Source organism: Polypterus senegalus, chromosome 3, assembly GCF_016835505.1.
Source record: "Polypterus senegalus isolate Bchr_013 chromosome 3, ASM1683550v1, whole genome shotgun sequence".
Taxonomy (NCBI): domain Eukaryota; kingdom Metazoa; phylum Chordata; class Cladistia; order Polypteriformes; family Polypteridae; genus Polypterus; species Polypterus senegalus.
This window is the reverse complement of record NC_053156.1, coordinates 270,825,997-270,835,449: the sequence shown is the minus strand read 5'-3', so window position 1 is coordinate 270,835,449 and position 9,453 is coordinate 270,825,997. Positions and strand designations below refer to the sequence as shown.

The following is a 9,453-nucleotide window of genomic DNA, read 5'->3' as shown; positions in this document are numbered from 1 at the left end:
GACTAATCAGTATAGCTTCTGGGACTCATATGGGTGTGAGATGTGGGAAGATGGGTAGGTGACTTTTAAAAAATGTACTAATTTGCATATGAAAAAAAGTGTGTAGCTTAAAGGTTTATACTGTAAGATGTATTTGGTACACTATATTAATCCCAAGTGGAAATTATCTTTTCACATGACCTTTTGGGGTCAGAGTGCAGGGTCAGCAACAGGTTGTCAATTTGAAGGTTTTGTATGTGCTAATCACTTGCGTTTATAATAAGTTAAAAACTGAGTAGGTCTGTGAGAAGGTGGAAAAAGGTGATTATCATGTAGAGGAACAACAGATAAGAGCTTCTCTACTTTGAAGTGTAACCTGCACTCGTTCCATATTTTAGGTATTTGGTGGACAACTGGATTGCTGATAACTGATGATAGTTAGTACAGAGTAGAGCTTACTGAAAAATATAGAACATGACTTGTTTTCCAATCCCTTACCTTTTTATTCCTCTCAGTCACATTTCATTATTATTCCCTCAATTTCCCTCCAAAGTCACATCTCACATACTTTCTCTCCAGAGTAAAAAAAATACAAAAAACAAAGAGAAAAATGGCAGCAACACTCCACCTCCCCACTAAGGCATTTACTTATCAGTGTTGTTAATGATAACTCTTCTTCATTGTAACATAACATTTTCAAACCTGCTTCCCCTAACTGATGACCACAAGGAGTTGAGGGCTATCCTGAAACCGTTAGACACAAGGTAGGAGCCAACCATGGATAGGGTGATAGTCTAAAATGGAATCTCCCCACGTTGGACAAATTTAGAACCAAAAACTTAACCTAACAGGTACGTTCTTGGAATGGTTCATTAAAATCAGATTATTCAGAGGAAAAGACCACACAGACATTTGAAACCAGCACACTAGACCTGTAAGGCAGTAGGCCTGTGCCACTGTGTTACCCTTTGAATTTGTTGTGTTGAGACCGACATGAAAAATCAATGTAGGAGATATACTATTGATTGTACCCTTAGTTGATCTGTGCCTCATTTGTTGTACTGTGATTTATAAAACCAATACAACTGAAATCAAGGCCGGATTAAGACCCTGAAAAGCCCCTGGGTGACTTAACCACAAAAAAGAGAGCCTATCATACTTTTAATAATAAAGCATGTTGACACTGAGTTGTTTAAAGCAATGCAGCATTTCTCACTCTTCATTTTGGCACAAGACTCAGTTGCTTCAGTCCCCCTTGGAATTTCAACTCTCAGGTAAATGATTGTTTTATCAGGTGAGATGGGATATTGGTGAAAAGGCCCCTTGTTGTCACAGGCCCTTGTGTGCGCACCCAGGACATCCTAATGGTAGATCTGCCCTGATTAAAATGTTAAAATAAATTGTCTTTTTTTTTCCCGATATCTGCAGCATAGGCAAGTCAGAGGAAACTGACCTGTTTTCAATGATGTTTAAAACAAATAAAGTCTCACTAACTAGAAACACATGCTCTTTCTGTACTATTAAGGTAAAAGAACTAAACTTAAATATAACAGAAAGGAAGAACAAAGAAACAATGATGGAGAAAGTAATCAGCCCTAGAAGTGGTGGCACAGGAAGGGAGAAAAAGATCCATGTAAGGCCTCAGCACAGGGTGCCAAGAGTGTAGTGTGAAGAAAAAAGGTTGACTGAAGTGATACTAATTGGGCTTCACTATGTATCAGAAAAAAGAGATCTGTATCATCACCTCACAATGTCATTAAATATACAACAAAAAGCTATGCAACTGGTTAATTAAAGTCAGAATTTTGTGAAACTGTATTTTAAAAGCAGTGGCTGAAATCCATCCATCTACTGCCCGGCTTCACTCAGTTAAAGGCTGCAAGGACTAACACTCTACCCAACTTAAGAAGGGGTATCCATCTAACACTGGGCACACTGATGCACACACTAAACCACAACCAGATAAGTTGCCAGTCTGGCTAAACTTAATGTCTTTAATATGTGAGGTTGGAAGAACACCCAGAAGGAAATCCACATAGACATGAGGAGAATATACAACTTTATGACGTGGCACATTGGTTAGTGCTGTCGCCTCACGGCTCCAGGGTTTGATTGCCAGCCCAGACACTATCTGTATGGAGTTTGAACAGTCCTTCTGAGTCTACAGGTCTCCATTTTCCATCCTCATTCCAAGTTTTATAATGAGCTCATTTCCTTTATTAAGCTCCCTTTGATGGTGGATACTATTAACAATGCCACACAGTATAAAGAAAAGGGATCAGCTTGAGAAAATATGACTCAACAGTTCACCTCCTTCTGGTAATATGTTTTAATTTCTGTGGCAGTGGGAGGGAGCGGCATCAGAGGCTTAAGCCCCTGTTCAGTTTGACCATTTTTATTTAATCTTGTTTATGTATCCAGCAAACTGGAAACCCTAAGGGGGACTCCCTTCTCCCTGTTATGTGATGTTATATATGTGTATGAATGGGCTTGAATCCCATAAAGGGGGCTAAGACAGTGTTAACATTAAATCCTAGGAGCAATTTTTTTTTTTTCAAAATCACATGTTAGTTTATTTGGTGACTCGAAATTGGTTGGTGTACATACGAATGGGTGTATTCATTGTTATGTCTTGTGATGAACTGTTTTCCCATTCAAGGATTTTTTCCATTTACCCAGTTCTACCCTGAATCTGATTAAGTAAGTCTGGAAACAGAGGAGAAGATGGACTTTTACTCAATGCCTTTCAGCTACTGTATGTGATAGCTTGCTGATAATTCCAGGGTAATGTATATGTCAAAGCTGTCATTATCAAAGATGTCTCTAATACATTATGACACATTCTACTTTTAATCATAGCTACACTAATGAATCTATGTTCTGTTACAAGGAGACACTTATCAAAGCAAAACAAGATGACAGTTAAACTTGTTTCTTACATTGTCCTCCACACAATAAGCAATACTTTAATGTTACGTTTCACTTTTTCACACTGTCATATTTCACACCCATTGAGACTTACAACACTTTTTTTTCTCTGCTAACATTGTTTTCCTTTCCTATCCCTCTTTAATTCCCACATCCTTAGTTTGTTGTCCATTCCTGAAAAGGCAAGATAAAGGCTGAACAGATACAAAGCTGGCTTATATTTAAATTTTACTGTGTGCACTTTCAAACATTTTTTACTACAAAAAAAAGAGAAAGTGTGAATGAGAAAAGAATGAGGAATGACGAATGCAAGGTAAAAGATAGCAGAAGCGGAATGAAAAACTTCAGACTACAACTCCCATGACGCTCCGCGGTATTTACTTAGGGGACTGTCCAACCGCCGAGCTGTAAACTACATGTCCCACAATGCGAAGCGTCCTGCCCTCCCTGTCACAAGCGACAAGAGCGCAGGTGACTGAAACTCAACACGAAACAGTGAAGTCACATCTACATCTGGAAGAAGTCAATGAAAGTAAGGAATATTAACCGCTAAAGTCGAGACAGCAATGGCGCTGACTGATTTAAAGCCACGGCCCGAAGCAGCGCGACGAGGATGAAGTAAGGGCATCGCTTCGGTGAAAGAGGAGAAACTACGGGAACAGTTGCCCACCACGGAGAACTTGTTTTAAGTTTGTACTTTCTGACCTTCACAGGGGTAAGTTTAAAAACAAAATCAGCGTGCCATGAACCTTCGTTTTTACTTTTGTAATTAAAAGAATGTGTGGAAGTCTGGCGATAATTTGGCACTTGGCAAAAAAAGTGAAAAATATCGAGAGTCAATATTGCTATATAAAATTGCAGCGACAGGGAAAAAGGGAGCGTGGAGCGGGAATTGCCATTTCACCGCCCCCTGTCAGCACACACGCACACACTTTCACACACCCATAGCTCAGTGGCTGTGAGATGCGCAGGGAGCTATGTAGAGGGAATGGGAATGGGAAACGGCTGTCACCCTCCCAGCTATCTCACTCCATCACTAAGCTCTACACACTTTCACCCACCTGCGGGCCTCCACAGAGAAGGATGTCACCCCAGTCAGTTAGTGGTAGCTGCACGCTCACTCGCACATACACCCTCGGGATAGCACGTCAAAGGACAGGGCTTTCCACACCCAGTTTTCAGCCCACTCATCAACGCCCACGCACCCATGGATGCACCTGTTGGGTACATTGGAGCGAAACGAGAAACTCTACGGAGCGAATTATCATTGCGGAAGCTGCAACGGAGACTGCATACAATCTGAATGTAGTGGAGCCGGACCCACTAGCAGAAACAGTATGGCTAGTCAACGTGTCAGGACATTATGTCAGATTTATTACTTTTAAAATCTGATAGTTCACAGGAAAGAAAAAACGAGAGTAGTCTTCAATTAAAATGGATTTACAGGTTTTGTAAATTGCAGCCTCACGTATTCACTTAAGTGATGCATACAGGGGATGGATCCATTTCAGACAAACAGCTGTGGTATTATTGCCTCTCCATTTACTACCTTTCTATATTTGCTTAGCCATAGCTACTATATACAAACATTAACCCCCTCAGTAAAGAAAGCTTTCTGCAGTTCAAAATGTCAATGTACTTTGTATTCCTGTGGCAACATTGCAGAAAACCAGTAGGGTAAGATCATTCAAATGACACAAAACTGCTCATATCAAAGCATCGTTGTTTGATACAACACTTTTAACAAGTGGGAGGCACATAAAGTGTGCGGTTCATAGGTCTAGTGTCCTGGGTTCAAATCCAGATGTATGTATTGCTTGTGTGGTGCTTGCATATTTTCCCTTCGTTTGCATGTATTTGTTTTTTTCTTGTGCCTGATGTTGCCAACGGCAACACTGAAGTCAAAAAGTAGTTTAAAAATGTAAGGAAGGATTGACTTGTAAAATGTGCTTGCTCATGTATGCATGGTAAAGTAACACAAAGTTACACTGTAGATTGCTATATATGTAACTACATAATGTTGCTCTTTGTGATGTCTTAGAATTGTACATAGCATGCATTTCAATATAGTTATATATGCCAGTACATACTAAAATCAGTCATGGACATAACTAAATCTGTATCTGTATAACCCTGCTGTTAAATAGAAGCTATCATACTAGGCTGCAGAAATTTTGGTGTAGATGTGGCACACTCTTTCTTTTAGATAGCAATGTGAGTAAATTGGTGCTTCTGAAATTGCCCCAGTATGAGCATATGCATTTGTATAACCCTGTAACTGATGAATAACCATCCATCCGTCTATTTTCTTAATCCCACCAATCAAGGGCAGGGTCAAGGGAAAGCTTGAGTCTATCTCAGCAAGAATCAGTCCTAATGCAGGAGGAATTGCTGGACAGGATGCAGTCTATTGCAGAGTGAACACGTACTCACACACACATGCACACACACTAAGGCCAATTTAACAATGCCAGTTCTCCTAACCTGCATGTTAGGCATAAAGAAGTATGTTTTTATTTCTGTAGCTAAAATTAATGTAACCGGCATACGCATTTTTGGTAAAAAAACAAAAGTTTGCATATCAACTGCAATAGGAGTATATCACTTTATTGCACGTAAAATATACTTACAGCTTCTGATGAAACATACATGTGTATTTATGTATCTGAAATTATGTGCTATAATTTATAGTTGAATGTATTTTAGTTATAGGCAAAAGGTTTCTTATTGAATGAAACACTAAAGGAGAGCAGTTTGAACATAGATGGGTAATTGGAAACTTCTTTATCTCGGTGTGCAAACTGGTAGTAATGTTTATTTATACAGTACATAAACAGTAGTTATATATATAATTATAATGTACTGTACATTCACCTAACTTCTGAATTTCCTGGTTCTTGAGTATATATACAGACATCTTCAAGTATTTTACTTAATATAAATATTAAGTTGAAAATCAGTCATCCATCCATCCATCTTCCAGTCCCGCTTTTATCCTGAACAGAGTCGCAGGAGAATCTGGGGCAGGAGCAATCTCTGGACAGGTTGCTAGTCTATCGCAGGATGCCCGCATACATCAACAAACTCAAAGAGTCACACTCACACTAAGACCAATTTAGGATGACCACTCTGTCTAACATGCATGTCTTTGGACTGTGGAAGGAAGGCTGTGATGCCTAGAGAAAACCCTACATAGAGTCAGAGTGAACATGCAGACTCCATCCAGATACTTCCTTGGCTAGGATTTGAACTTGCAACTATGAAGTCGTGGGGTATCATCACTATCCCAGCACTGCCCACACCAATTTATGCTTATGCATTTTCTGAACCTGCTTTTCCATGATAAAGACCCCACAGTCTGCAGGATTTTTTCACAGTGTTGGGTGCTGTGTATAAACTAGACCATCAATAAAAATATATAATAAACTTTCAGATATAAACTTCTTTAACTACATATGGGTTTACATATACAGTACTATGTAAACCTATATTTATATCTATATATACAGTATAACTTCAACTTCACTGGCTCCCTGTCAAGTTCCGCATCGAGTTTAAAATCCTTCTGCTAACCTTTAAAGCTATTCATGATTTAGCCCCCCCCATACCTGTCTAACCTTCTCCACATCGTCACCCCTTCCCGTACTCTTAGATCATCCTCCTCAATTAAATTGACTGTTCCTTCCGCTCGTCTTTCCACAATGGGGAACAGAGCTTTCAGTCGTTCTGCCCCCCGACTTTGGAATGCACTGCCTCCTGAGATTAGAAACATTAATTCATTCTCTCTGTTTAAGTCTTCAGTTAAAACTCATCTTTTTAAACTTGCCTTCTCTATGTAAACACTGTACTGTATTGTGTGTTGGGTGTTGTGTAAAGTGTACGGTGTCCTTGAGTGTTTGAAAGGCGCCTATAAATAAAATGTATTATTATTATTATTATAGTATATATATATATATAGGATTGTGCTGATTAATTCATATCTAATGTATATACTATTCAGTATATATTTATAATTGTATAAAATACATTAATTTCAAGTATGTCGTCTTTCAATGTATGTATATAAGTAGCTGTATTCATGTACAATGTGTATCATACCATACTGTACATAGGCTGTCCTTCTTGAGTCATGTATTCTTACTTACATGTCCTTTACTACCTGATTGCCTACAGTGAAAAACTGTGGTAAAAGATTTATAACTTATCTTCCCCCACATATACACACAGATGTTAGATAAATAGTAGGGACTGTTTCTGCTGAGAGAGGAAGCAGGCGGTTGTAACTTGTACTTTTTGCCAGAGTTTCAATGCCCAGTTAGTGTTAATTTTGAAGGAAGCTCACTAAAGCCGAGCTGGACCTGTTTTTGCTGGTTCACCTTGCTAGTCATCACACTGCCGGGAACATACTCACACAAACAAAATCATGTACCGTGCCAAATGCTGCCAACCTTTTGTTTAATGCTAAAACTCTTTGGAGTGTCCTGGATTAAAATTTGTTCACAGAGGTCATTTGTAATCAGGTGTATTACTAGTTCATATTCATTAACTTTACAATAAAATAGTTATGAATGTGAAATGCTTCCCAATACAGCTATTGGTGAAGTGTATTATGCTTGATGTTAAAAAGAAGCAAATGAGACTGTTAAAATAAATACTTTTTTTGTTACGTTATACTTGTTACAAAGTAAAATGCTGTTTATTTTACCTATAGTTTGCTTTTTCCAAAGGTATAGCATAAAGACGTTTTGTCTGCCTTTGTTAATCTTCACACATCACTTATTTTTGGGCTTTATGGAAAACAGTAAGATAAACGTGCTTTAAAACAAGTGCTTTGTTTGTCTACCAGAAGTATTTGTACAGGACGAGAATGGTTTCTCTGAGCTGAGGACATACTCCTTAAGCAAACACATATTCCTGTGTTGCTGTATCTGGCTGCTTAATGGTAGAGGACTGTGTGGTGACGAGAGTCACGCTGAGATGGGGGCATGTGAAACAAATACTTTGTGTACGGCTTGTTGTAAACATCTGAGTCATGTTGTGGAAAATGGTCAGAAATAAGTGACTAAGCATAATAAATGTCTAGATCATCCAACACATTGTCCACTAAAGATATGAAAAAGGTCCGTAGGAGGGCAGACACTAAGATGGTCAAAAATTTCCATGGGGTTTTCCCATCTGATTATTCTGAATTGCAACATTTCCATTTATTTGCCATAAGTAGAAAGAATAACAGTTTCATAATCACCATGTAAGTATTGCCACTGTGACATTACTTTATATATTCTGCTTCTGTCTACCCACTCTGGCCCATGGAGATGTTCTGCAGTCATCACTGTTGACCTTTTTAAAATAGAGCCCCTTCTATGACTTTCCACATCACATGCCAAGCCCATGCCCCCTCTGCCCTGATAACCCGTTACTGACTACAGTGTATAAAATGAATACTTTTTATATTAGAGATATATATTCACTATAAACAGAGATACATCATATATTTCATTTTTTTTTATTGTGAGGCAGCACCAAAGGGTTGAGCAGGAGTGTGAGCAGATCAGGCAGAACACAACAGGAAACCTGCAGTTTGTGGGTTGTAAAATGGAAGCAAGTATAAGAGGTGCAGGTGAAGCGAAACAACAGCTACCATTTCTCCACTTCCCTCAAATGCTCTGATCCATTACAACTTCTGCAGTAAAGACTAATGTACAAAAATTAGCATTACTTAATGCAAAAAAATCTATCAAATGACAGGAATCAGTCAGTATAGCTTACCATAGCTATGTAATCCATACAGCTAGAGGATAAACAATTGTTTTCACCCTATAAACCTAATATGTGAAATGCCAAGTATTAAGGCACCAAAATAATAAAAAGAGAACTAATGAAAAGAAAAAGAATGTTGAAGATGGTCACTAAAAGCTGTAACATTAATACATACTTGTCCAAGTTTTTTAGGAAAGTACATTAAACATCACTAGGCATTTCTGAGTAGAGAATAAGTGAGAAGGCATATGAAAACTGAGTTAAAGGACATGTAAATGTCCTTTATATATAATTGTTTCCATCCCTCCATCCATTTTCCTAAACTACCTATCCTGAGCAGGGTCAGGGGAAGCTTGTGCCTACCCAAGTAACCACTGGGTGCAAACCAAGAACAACACCTGGACAGGGTGCCAATCCATCACAACAACCACTGAGGTGAATTAAGACAGACTCCAGCATCAAAGCTTTTATAGCATCACAGCTAAGAATGTTTGACTTCACTATACTGTACGATAAACTGTTAAGAATTGGGGGGATATGTTATGTCATCTGTTGGCGTAAGTTTGCCCAATTTTGACTTTACCTAAGAAACCTGTGCTCAAAGTTGTTTATTTTCAAGAAAACATGCATCAAATGGAACTTTGAATTATATGTTTGTTTTTATGTTTTTGAGCTAATAGTTGTGTAATATATGTACCTTTCTATTTTTGGTATACCTTACTTTATTAATCCCTGAGTGGAAATTGTCTTTTTGCTTGCCCTTTGGGCTCAGACAATTGGCAGTAC

The 9,453-nt window shown here is 38.5% G+C and overlaps 1 protein-coding gene across 3 annotated transcripts in view; it reads left to right on the top strand.

The window, feature by feature from the left end:
• Positions 1-3,349: 3,349 nt before the first annotated feature.
• Positions 3,350-9,453, top strand: part of tfeb (transcription factor EB) — a 92,223-nt gene continuing 86,119 nt past the window's right edge. For 2 of the 3 annotated variants that reach the window (XM_039749174.1, XM_039749170.1), the window contains exon 1: positions 3,351-3,622. The gene's annotated coding sequence lies outside the window, so the exon portion shown is untranslated. Of the gene's footprint in view, positions 3,623-9,453 lie in introns of all 3 variants that reach the window. The other variant, XM_039749175.1, reaches the window with a different exon arrangement.